The sequence below is a fragment of the Acipenser ruthenus genome, chromosome 4 (assembly GCF_902713425.1).
Source record: "Acipenser ruthenus chromosome 4, fAciRut3.2 maternal haplotype, whole genome shotgun sequence".
NCBI classification, from domain to species: Eukaryota; Metazoa; Chordata; class Actinopteri; order Acipenseriformes; family Acipenseridae; genus Acipenser; species Acipenser ruthenus.
In genome coordinates this window covers 81,672,002-81,684,932 of record NC_081192.1, presented here as the reverse complement: position 1 = coordinate 81,684,932, position 12,931 = coordinate 81,672,002, and positions in this window count along the sequence as shown.

The window sequence follows — 12,931 nt, the reverse complement described above, 5'->3', positions numbered from 1 at the left end:
GCAGACACATGGCAAATGAAATTTAATAGAGAAAAGTGTAAGGTACTGCACGCAGGCAATAAATGTGCATTATAAATATCATATGGGAGATACTGAAATTGAAGAAGGAATCTATGAAAAAAACCTAGGAGTTTATGTTGACTCGGAAATGTCTTCATCTAGACAATGTGGTGAAGTATAAAAAAGGCCAACAAGATGCTCGGATATATTGTGAAAAGTGTTGAATTTAAATCAAGGGAAGTAATGTTAAAACTTTACAATGCATTAGTAAGACCTCATCTAGAATATTGTGTTCAGTTCTGGTCACCTCGTTACAAAAGGATATTGCTGCTCTAGAAAGAGTGCAAAGAAGAACAACCAGAATTATCCCAGATTTAAAAGGCATGTCGTATGCAGACAGGCTTAAAGAATTGAATCTGTTCAGTCTTGAACAAAGAAGACTATGCGGCGATCTGATTTAAACATTCAAAATTCTAAAAGGTATTGACAATGTTGACCCAGGGGACTTTTTCGACCTGAAAAAAGAAACAAGGACCAGGGGTCACAAATGGAGATTAGATAAAGGGGCATTCAGAACAGAAAATAGGAGGCACTTTTTTACACAGAGAATTGTGAGGGTCTGGAACCAACTTCCCAGTAATGTTGTTGAAGCTGGCACCCTGGGATCCTTCAAGAAGCTGCTTGATGAGATTCTGGGATCAATAAGCTACTAACAACAAAACGAGCAAGATGGGCCGAATGGCCTCCTCTCGTTTGTAAACGTTCTTATGTTCTTATCGTGTTCATTTGTGCCTCATGAGGGTAGGCACTGGAGGGTCATTTCTCCTGGTGGGTTGGGGTATTTTTATATATATATATATATATATATATATATATATATATATATATATATATATATATATATATATATTTGTGCCCTAGGCCCAAGTGAAATGAATTTAAGCAACACAATAAACCTTTTAAGAGGAACAAAAAAACAGTCACAGCATTATAACAGTATAACAGCCTTCTTCGGAGAGACTATATTTTTAAGTATACACACTCCCTTTGTTACGAACACATTCTCAATTTAAAAACATTTTAGTTTACAATATAATCCAATCTTTTAAGAGCATCATCCTATTGTAAGCATTTAGAAAAAGAGAAGAGTAGCTTCTTTCAGAGAGATCATGTTTAGCACGAGTCCAAGCCCTCAATTAAAAAACATGTATTGACATTAAATACCCCTCTGTATAGATTGTCCACCTCCTCTTTCTCTGACACTTAACCAATAGAAAAGGTACAACACATTATCCTGTTACCATATTTAATTTAGTGTGAGTGTGTGTGTGTGTGTCTGTGTGTGTAGTCTAGTGTGACGACCTCTGAACTCAGTGCATTCTTCAGACCCCTGGTGCCAAAAGGTCCATACATCTGGCTTTTGTTATCCTCTTGAGACCCTTTGATTCCAGTGGCATTATCTCTTTGGATCTCTCTGAAGTCTTAGAGCCTGGCCCCTTCTGGTCCACAGCATTGTTATCTTGTTAGCTTGCAGTCAATGTTGGGCAAGAAGCTTGTAGACGCAAGGTCTCTTATCAATTGTTAGCAGTACATGCAATTTGAACCAAAGTCTGCTATCTGCAATATTAGTCTCTTTTCAGAAAAGAACACCAGTATAGCTCTGCCAGTTCACTTGTGTAGCAAACTGCTAATCAATTCTCGATCCATGTTTTCCAAGAAAATACATTTCCCAGTGCTGCTGAGCAATGTCCCGCCTTCCTGACTTCCACCTATCATTGATTTGTTCTCAGGACTTTAAACCTGCCCCAACTACTGAATGACAGCACAGTCCTACATTTCTATTGGAGATTATAATCAGGATGGAGGCTTGTTAGCGGGATTTCAAGCTGTATTACAGTTAAGATACGGAGAATTTAAAACAGAACTGTGGCGAAATGTACAGAAATGCCTACATACAAAACTCCCAGAAGAATGTGCCCGTGACAATAGGGATTTTGTTGTGGAAGACAGCAAAGGAAAGAAGGTACAACTTAAGTGTGCAACTACTGTCGAGTTACTACTGTACAAATTGGAATGGCATATTCTCATTTTGTTGATCATTAATGAACATTTCTGTAGCTCTGGTGCAACCAATTGCCTTCAGAAGTCACATAATTAGTTGAATATAGTCCACCTGTGTGCAGTTAAAGTGTCACATGATCTCAGATTAATACACCTGTTTCTGGAAGGCCCCAGAGTTTGTTAGAGAGCATATCTAAACAAACAGCATCATGAAGACCAAGGAGCTATCAAAACAAGTCTGGGATAAAGTTCTGGAGAAGCACCAATCAGGGTTGGGTTATAAAAAAATATCCCAAACTTTGAACATCCCCTGGAGCACTGTTAAATCCATTATTAAAAAATGGTAACTCTGAAGGAGCTGGAGAGATCCACAGCTGAGATGGGAGAAACCGTCCATGGGACAACTATAACCTGGACGCTCCACAAAGCTGGGCTTTATGGAAGAGTGGCGAGAAGAAAGCCATTGCTGAAAAAAAACCCATATCAAATCCTGTTTGGATTTTGCCAAAAGGCATGTGGGAGACACAGCAAACATGGAAAAAGGTTCTCTGGTCTGATGAGTCCAAAATTGAACTTTTTGGCCTTATCGCAAAACGCTATGTGTGGCACAAAGCCAACACTGCTCATCACCCTGAGAACACCATCCCCACGGTGAAGCATGGTGGTGGCAGCATCATGTTATGGGGATGCTTTTCATCGGCAGGGACTGGGAAACTGGTCAGGATTGAGGTCAAGATGGATGGAACCAAATACAGGGAAGTTCTAGAGGAAAACCTGTTTCAGTCTGCAAGAGACCTGGGACTGGGGCGGAGGTTCACCTTCCAGCAGGACAATGACCCTGAACACACAGCCAAAGCTACACTGGAGTGGTTTAAAAACAAGAATCTGAATGTCTTAGAATGGCCTAGTCAAAGCCCAGACCTCAATCCGATTGAGAATCTGTGGCAAGACTTGAAAATTACTGTTTACCAACGGTCCCCATCCAACTTGACAGAGCTTGAGCAATTTTGCCAAGACGAATGGGCAAAAATTGCAGGATCCAGATGTGCAAAGCTGGGAGAGACTTATCCAAAAAGACTCACAGCTGCAATTGCTCCAAAGGTGCTTCTATCAAGTATTGACTCAGTTGGGTGAATACTTAAGCAACCAACAAATGTCTTTTTTTTGTTTAACCCTTTGCGGTCCATTGTCGGACTGGGTCCGACATTGCAATTATTCCTCACAGGTCCTTTGTCGGACTGGGTCCGACATCATTATAGCAACGCAATAAACGGGTGTTTAGTCGTTTTTTCTCCGGAAAAAGCCGAGAAAACCATTCAATTGCCGAGTGGTAGCGACAGGAGCCGAGACAAGTCGGAAAAAAAAAAAAAAAAAAAAAGGCGTATTTCATGAATAGTCATACATGGTATCAGGTATCAGATAATGGGCGTCCATAATAAACAAGCTGGCTAAGTGCGTCAGCGCACTGAGACTATCATGGACATTTGCAGAGCTTTTTTCAGATGTTATAGTAATAAAATAATGACTTGGATCGCATTATTGAGGAGTTTGGTGATAAAACGTGTGATCTGGAGATGATCGATCGGTATGTACGACTATTATTATTATTATTATTTATTTCTTACACAGCTGAACGCTATAGCAAACAAAAGGCTGGGGAGGGGCTGGAGATGCCTAGTGTGTGCTTTGTTGATATGCAGGGCCATTTAAACCCGTTTGACTGTGAAAAAAAATACTTTTAAACAGCGCGTATAAAATTAACTGCGCGTGTGAAAATTAATTAGACCTGGCGTGCCTGACGCGCGATTGATAAATGGACCACAAAGGGTTAATTAACTTTTGTGTCACAATAAAAAATATTTTGTACCTTCAAAGTGTTAAGCATGTTGTGTAAATCAAATGGTAAAAATCCCAATTAAATCAATTTTAATTCCAGGTTGTAACACTACAAAATGAGGAAAAGTCCAAGGGGGGTGAAAACTTATGCAAGGCACTGTGTATATATATATATATATATATATATATATATATATATATATATATATATATATATATATACACATTCAATGGCAAAAACTTTGTTAAAGTAACGTTAAGGTTTGTTTGCAAATGTCCAAAAGGTTAGGAAATTGCAAGTTAAGATAGCCACGCAAACCTTAACTCTGCAGCCTTATGTGTATGTTTCCTGTCACACTTGACATCACATATGACATGGGCAATGACATCACTATTCTCCTCGAAGACTGGCCATATGGAAGTCATTGTGATTGGTAACATGCTCAGTAACTGCATTATCTTTGCTTTCGAAATGTGCTTTAACCAACATCAGATTTCCATGTACTCAGAAATGTGCAATTCACGTTGAGGTATGTAGTGATGAGTATTTGATGTTTGGAAAGGAGTACCTGAAAATGGATGGGACATGCAATATGTGAAACCCTACATGTAAGATAACACTCTCCATTAAATTTCACTCAGAAGGCGCCAGTGAAATAGAAAAGGAATCTTCTGTAGTACTGTATGGTATACTGCTGCTCCATGTATACTGTGGTACGCAAAGCAGTGTTTTATGTTTCATGGAAGCATAAAATCCACGCATTACAATCCACTTCTGCTTTATATACTTCATTGAACTGCAGAAATCTGCAATTGTACCTAAACATTTCAATGTCATAATTGGCTTCCAGCCAGCAACAACTGCCCTGGAGGTTACAGAGGTGGGGACAGCAAGGACTGTACCGAGGCTGGAGAGGTGGGAAGCAACAGCTGTACCGAGGCTGGAGAGGTGGGAAGCAACGGCTGTACCGAGGCTGGAGAGGTGGGAAGCAACGGCTGTACCGAGGCTGGAGAGGTGGGAAGCAACGGCTGTACCGAGGCTGGAGAGGTGAGAAGCAACGGCTGTACCGAGGCTGGAGAGGTGGGAAGCAACGGCTGTACCGAGGCTGGAGAGGTGGGAAGCAACGGCTGTACCGAGGCTGGAGAGGTGGGAAGCAACGGCTGTACCGAGGCTGGAGAGGTGGGGACAGCAACGGCTGTACCGAGGCTGGAGAGGTGGGGAAAGCAACGGCTGTACCAAGGCTGGAGAGGTGGGGAATGCAACGGCTGTACCGAGGCTGGAGAGGTGGGGAAAGCAACGGCTGTACTGAGGCTGGAGAGGTGGGGAATGCAACGGCTGTACCGAGGCTGGAGAGGTGGGGAATGCCACGGCTGTACTGAGGCTGGAGAGGTGGGGAATGCAACGACTGTACCGAGGCTGGAGAGGTGGGGACAGCAACGGCTGAGGCTGGAGAAGTGGGGACAGCAATTGCTGCCTTGGAGGCTGAATACAAAAGCGTCTTAATTTTTCATTTTTTTTTAAACAGCTGTTTTTATCACCACTCTGTATCTCAAAAATTATTTGACCAAATGCTCTCAATCCGACCACACACACCAATTTTCATGCATATCGATGGGGATTTACCCCCATTTTGAGCTGTCTGTAAAATCGACTTTAAACAGAACCTTCGTTCAAACCTTAACTATGTCTGCGCGACATTTAAGTAAAAATGCATATAATGTGTTAAGTAAAGATTCTTATAATGCGTTAGCTTGGTTTATATGAATAATAATTTTAGGAGGCTGACATCTTAGTTAAACATCCTGACCAGATCCTGCACTAGATCATTTAGCAAAAATACACTTTGTGGTCATTCTTCAGAAGAACATCACTAGACCGCAACTGTCAGCTCCTGACAGTGCAGTTCCAAGCAACACCGTGGCATTCAGTCAACGGAAAGTTTGTTAGATGGTAATCTCTAAGCACAATCTCATTTTAGCAGTTCACAAAAAGTTAAATGTGTAGTTATTCTTCAGAGACAGTGTTGGAAAGTACCCAGGCCTCTTTTTAGTTTATACAAAGTTCATACAAAGTTTATACAAGGCTCTTCTGGGTCAAGCAGGATCCCATCTGATTCTGTCTTCTCTAACTGAGAACTCCATATTGTTCATTCAGTTAGGGTAAACGGCTTGCTTCAGATCCCTTCTTTTTCAAGGCAGGTAGCAGAACTGGCCCCTATAATGTATTAAAACTTCCTCTGTATTTTCCATATGCTGTATGCACCACTAAATTAGACAAAGATCCTGCCTGAACACCTCTCCCTCTGAATTTTATTCTAGAACAAAGAAGGTTTTGGGAGACTTGAAGTTTGTAAAACCCTAAGTTAACTAACCCTAGTCACAATTTCAAGCAAATTACAATGACCAGGTCCAGATGACACAGGCGGATACTTAAGACAGAAGGTATGTGGAATGCACAAGCAATATACAATATTCACAGCTGAATAACCTTTATTCTTTCTTAACCCTTTGAGTATTACGAACGTACGAGGTACGTTCGCTGCTCTCTAGTCCCCAGGGAGTACGAACGTACTGGTACGTTCTGCAACTTTAAACTTGAATTACTGAGCCTACAAAACCCCTGATCACATAATATTGTAACATTAGGTTTCTGTTACACCTTTTATTGGTCTCTTGCGCCATCTGCCAGATATTGACTGAATTACATATAATTATCCCAGTCACAAAAATGTCAACAGTGTTTACAAACGTGCGAAAATCGCTCAGTGAGAAAGAAGTATTAGTAATAATACTGAATTCAGATTCCGATTTAAATTCAAATACATACAATTCTTCCACTGAATCGGATGTCAGCGAGTGTGTCAGTGAAGACGTGAGCAAAGAATATTTACCATCAACATCAAGCGACAGCGAAGAGGCGGTGCCAAGCTCTGTGTGTTGCTCCATGCTTCAGAGTATCATACGCTGAAGCATTAGACACTCTCACTCCCTCCGCCCCCACAACCTGTTTACCCGGATATGATTTATTCGTCTCTCTCTCTCTCTTGCCCTATTTTTTGTTAGGATGTGTTGTTGTGGTTGTTCCACCCCGTTGTGTATTGTTTATTGCCTACCTGTTATTTTTTTTAGTCAAAACCTTTCCCTCTGACTAAATTAAAAAATATATTTATTTGTTTTATTTACAGTAAAAACGATTTGTCTGTATTTTGTCAGTATTCATTACATACATACAAAATAGCTTTCAGCTTGTTTCTACACTGTACTCGTAATAATCAAGCGCATGCAGAAGACTCCCGTAGGACCGGCAGTGCATTTTAGAACTCACTACTCAAAGGGTTAAGCAGGTTGTCACGTGCGACCCTAAAACCCTTCCTCCCTTGCACAAGATGTGAGCACCTTTTTGAGTAAAAGGTGTATTTGGCAGAGATGCATGGCTCTTTGATAGAACCAGCTTAATTTGTTTGAATTTCTTTCCCGCTGATGATGGGAATGTAAAGATGGGAGTCCAACCTAACAAGGTTTAAGCAGTATCAGGCTTTTAAAGACTTTCACCCACACCTGTGATGTGCAGAAATGGATAAAGTATCTTGTAGTGGCTTTGACAGACCTACTGAGAGCAGAACCTGACCCAAGACTGTCACTCCTGCTGGAAGCAGGCTGATCTTTGGGATACACATTTGTGAAACTGCAGTTTTAAACTGTTAAAATATTGTAATAACTGTACTGTGTTTTAAAGAATATAAAGCCAGCAGAAATACTATTGCAGCAAATTATTAGCAGGATAACAGGATTCAAATTAAGAAAAGGGAGAGCAGGCAGTTATCTAGTATTAGAAAAAAGCTTGTGAGGAAAGGCAGAAAATGAGCATCTCATTTAATTGGCTTGAGAAAATGCTCACAGTGAAAGTTCTTATCAGAAAAAGTAGTAACTTTAATTACAAAGTAGTTTCTAAGCCAAAAACACAGAAGCCTCTTAGGAATTGCAATTTATCAAAAGAAGAACAACCTCTGGGGAATATGTTTGGGTAAAAATTGAAATAGGACATTTGAACTAAAATTTATTACAGGAAAACTGTTACGTTTAAAAGTGAGACAATTTAATGCAAAGCTGTGACCAGATTTAATAACTTAGGCACATGCATGAGGCTATGAGCTCTTATCAGTAGATTTACTGTATTAGACATTCAGAGTTGATTTGCTGGTCAACCGTGTCTCCCATTCAATGCCCTTTGCTATGTATAAACTGTTATATTTTACTAACAGCAAGCATTGCATGAGCGAGGCAATATTGGACATTAGCAGACAAGGGGAATTAATCTTAGACGCTGTTTCCAATTCAAGGTTCCTTCACTGTGTATAAACTTTTATATTAACTAACAGAAGATACTTTATGGTACAAGAAAACAAAGTTAATGGTCTTAGTCTCATAGCCTCGTTATCTTATCCATAAAATTAATGAGAGCTTAGTTGCTTGAAATTAAGATGTGGACCTCTTCTTGTCTGTAGAGATACCAGTCCGAGCATTTTCTTAAATCCGGCCAAGGCATGACTTCACACAATGGATTCGGGAAAGTGCTTACAGTAGAGTTTCTTATTAAATAAAAGTAAACTCTGGTTAGAAAGTGGGCCCCTTGAATTCTTATCTATAAATAGTCAATGACTACTGGGAGCAGGGGATATCTTTGGCTACAGAAAAGCTAAGTTTGTTAAACGCATTAATATATACAGCGAAACAAGTCTATTGCTGAACCGGAAAATATGTTATCAATCTGAAGATTACCTGAAGATTATATTTTAGAGATTAGAGAGGTAGAGAACATGAGATCATATCCAATTAATTTTAAAAGAGTTGCCATGACTTTTTAAATACATTATTCACTTAAAGAGCTGCCAAAATAGACCAAATGTTTAGATTTAATTAAGTCTTCTGACACACAAAACTGAGGAAAAGTTCTATAAAAGTCGATATACTCCAGTCAAGTATCATTCAACTTTGTAACACAAGCTGTTTGGTCCATTCTCTGAAAATCTCTGAAAAAGCTAGTTGCTGTTTGGTCGTATTCAGAAGCCTCTGCCTTCGAAGGCAGCTCTTGTCTGTACTTATATTCTACACAAAACTTCCATATATTGGGAGGTAAGCATAATCTTGAATTTATATCTCACTTATATTGAAGCATTGCTATAAGGGATATCAATTATATTTTAGCTTTAGGATTTAGTGGTGGGTGCTTTAGCATTTTGCATGTCTGGCCTAAGGTCGAAACATGTGATAACCATAATTGTATTGAAGTGTTTAAGCTGTTAAATCTTTCAAGGCACTGGATCACCCAGATTGCCTATTAGCTGGTATCCGACGTGGTCTGTAACCGTGGTCTGTAAGCACTTAATAAACCGAAGGAGTACTAATAATGCTCTGATTCGTTGAAGCTTCAAACTTGAATGGGTCTGTGTCATTTTCTAGATTACTTAAAAGTAATTTTTGTACCAACATTTAGTATTAAGTAAAATTATGAACTTCAAGAAATTAAATAACTGATGTGGAGTGGTGCTTATAGATGGCCTGCAGGCTCATGTTGGTGCACACAAATTTAATATTTTTTATCTTTAACAACTAGTGCTAAGCAACAAAACATAAAAAACAAAATAGAAGGATGAACAAAATGAACATAGGTATTTACGTTGAACCTGGAAGGAAATTATCATCAGACTGATAAGTCATCAGACTCATCATGAGACCCAAAGTAATTTCTTAAGAGTCTCAGAGACCTTTGTGCAGTCCTGCAATTGATGACCAGTATAACACTCTCCAGGGCAGGGTCCACTGTCATTCAAACCACTGACAGGTCATTGTTGTCCATTTTTCAACCATGGCCAACAGGTAATGGTGCTTCAATTTTTTGATGCAGAGCCAGGTGCATCTTCTTCACTGATCTCAGTTGTTCCTTCCTCAGTCTATTCAGTAGAAGACTTTAAATCTACTGACTACTGTCCCTGCTGATAATGTCTCAGTAAACACAAGCTGGCTTATGTTTCTTCGTGGTGGTAGATGAAAATCTCTCTGCAGCTTGAGATCATGGCCTATTTAGAAAAGTGTTAATCACTAACCCACTGAATAAGAAAAGTAATGGAAATAGAAGTTTGCCTTATTAATAATGGTTTAAGGTTCTCCAAATATATTACTGATGCAGTACATTATTTGCATGGTCCCTACTCAAATAATTGTCTGTTCTGGTTATATTATTTTTAATTTATAAATGTCCCATCACTAGATGGTGCTAGATTAACTATGTCAAACAAAACAAAACAAAAAAAAAATTGAAGTACTTGCTTATATAACTGAAGTGTAAGCTTAAGTGATTCACAAAGCTATAACTTACAAGTCTATTTTAATAAATCTAATAATTTTTTTCTTGCTTATTCCATAGTTTATGTGATATTACAAGGAGAAGTTTTAGAACTTGCAGGTTTTATCAATTTATAAAGAGGAAAACAGTAAGGACATTGAGAAACTTTTTCAGCAATATATATCCATGGTGATGACATAACAGAAAATCAACAGTAACACACACAAAATACAACATTAATTGGACATTTCATTGTCTGCCATGAGCAAGGATTTGACAACAAAAAACACATTTTTTTCCTGTCATTTATCTGCTATATATGTGTCTTGCTGTCTCTGTTTTGGAGAAAAAAAAGAAGTCTTACGTGTCAACGTCAGTATCACAATGGCAAATCATTAAACACTTGTCACTTTCTCTGTGCCATACATATCATTGTGACACTGTAGCAGCTCTGCAAAACCAGCATGTCATGTTTTCTTGTGCTTTAGTGGAAAAAGAAAAAGATGTAAAGTCTAAAACTCTTTATAGCTTGTACAATAACAACGGACATGCCTAATAAAATGTGGGGCATACTATTCTGGTTTAGTTTAAGTTAGGAGTTATGTGATGTTTCAGATGAGATTTCTATTACTACAAAGCAAATATAGTTGCTATACAATATATGTAAATGTTACAGAACCAAGAAGTAAATTAATTTAAATAAGCACACAATGGTTGACCTTTTTTGAGCTTGGAGAATATTTGGATGTACCTTGCATCCTCAAAAAAATCAAGCAGGTTAGTTAGACACGATCTCCCTTTCCTAAAACCATGATGACTGTCTCCCAGGATACTGTTACCATATAGGTAATTTTCCATTTTGGATCTTATTATAGTTTCCATAAGTTCACATATAATAGAAGTCAGGCTTATTGGTCTGAGTAGAAGTCAGGCTTATTAGTAGATGTTCCGAGGAATTTTAATGAGGGAAGTCGACAATACACATTGCAAGGACAAATGGCATTGACATTTCTTTGGCTAGATTAGACCGCTTTTATAGTTTTAAACATCATTTAAATATTTTTAAGGTCTGTTTTATCACTCCCAATGGCTTGACAGTTTAGTTACCTGTAGTGTACTAATCCTCTCTGGGAAAGTGCACAGCTCCCACTGGCATTTTAACACCATTTTAGTTAATGATGGACAATTTTAAAAGATTTTTCTTTTCTTTTGGGAGAAGTGGAGAGTACAGAAAACTGCTGTCCCTTCGCTTTGGCAGTAGTGGGATATGGGAAAAGTGCAGATCCAGTGCTTTTGTCAGCAGTACACTAAAAATGTCACAAAGAGTCTGAATGAGGCCATGCAAGAACTGCAGCGAGCCCTGGAGTCAGGCCATAGTGACAGGTTAATTAAGAGCCTGAAAGTGAAAAAAAGAGGTTAGCATATCTGCAGGACACAAAGGTGCAGGGGATGCTAGTGAGGTCACGCTTCCAGCATCTGATGGAGATGGATGCACCCACTCAGTACTTTTTAGGGCTGGAGAAAAAAAGTCACAGAGCAAGGTGATCCACTGCTTAAAGACAGCATCAGGGCAAGAACTGAGAGCCTGTGGAGATCTGGAGGCAGGCAGTGGATTTCTATAAAGACTTGTTCACAGCGGAGGCTGGAGAGGAGACTGAGGAGTCCCAGCAGTTCCTTCAAGATCTCCCTCGTCTCCCTGAAGAGGAATCCAGAGGGTTAGAAATCCCTCTGACAGCACAGGTACTCTTTGATGCACTTCAAGGGCTAAACAATGGAAAAGCACCTGGAATTGACAGCAGAGTTCTAAAAAAAATTGTAGTCTGTGCTGGGAGCTGACTTGTGCGAGGTGTTTGAGGAGTGTGTGAAGGAGAAACAGCTGCCTCTGAGTTGTGGGAGAGCTGTCATCACCCTTCTACCTAAGAAAAGTGACCTCTGCAACATCAAAAACTGGAGACCTGTATCATTACTGTGTGCCGATTATAAACTGTTCTCCAAGGCCCTAGCCAATCGCCAGGCCAATTGTGTTCCCAGCAGATTCATATTTGATAATATTTTTTTGATTCAAGATATTTTGGCAGTTTCTAAACTCTTGTTTCAACATAGGCATAGTGTCTCTAGACCAGGAGAAAGCGTTTGATAGGGTAGATCACCTGTCCATGTGGAAGGCTTTAAGCCTTTGGATTTGAGGGTGGATTCATAGAAAAAATTCAGCTGTTATATTGTGACATTTCTAGTGCGCTGAAAATCAATTGTGGTTTATGAGCCCTGTTCCCAGTTCAGAGAGGCATCAGGCAGGGATGCTCTATGCCAGGGATGCTGTATGAATTAGCTATAGAACCCCTCAATAATCAGCTGAAGAGGGTCCTTACTGGACTGATCATTCCTCAGTGTCCTATTGAAACAGTGAATGTTACTGCCTATGCAGACGACATTGCTGTCATTATTACAGACCAGGCAGATGTAGACATTTTAAACAACTGTCAAAAAGTTTTTGAAAAAATTGGATTTTAACTTTTTTAACTTTTTTAACTTTTATAAAGCAACACATAATCTATAATCATTTGATCAAACTTGGTGTATGAAAAATGTACTCTGTGCTGTTGAAGAAGGTGAGCTTACTGTGTATATATATTGTAAAATAATCGCCCTCACCGCGGTTCGTTGCCCCTTTAAAAACACAGAAATGGATTT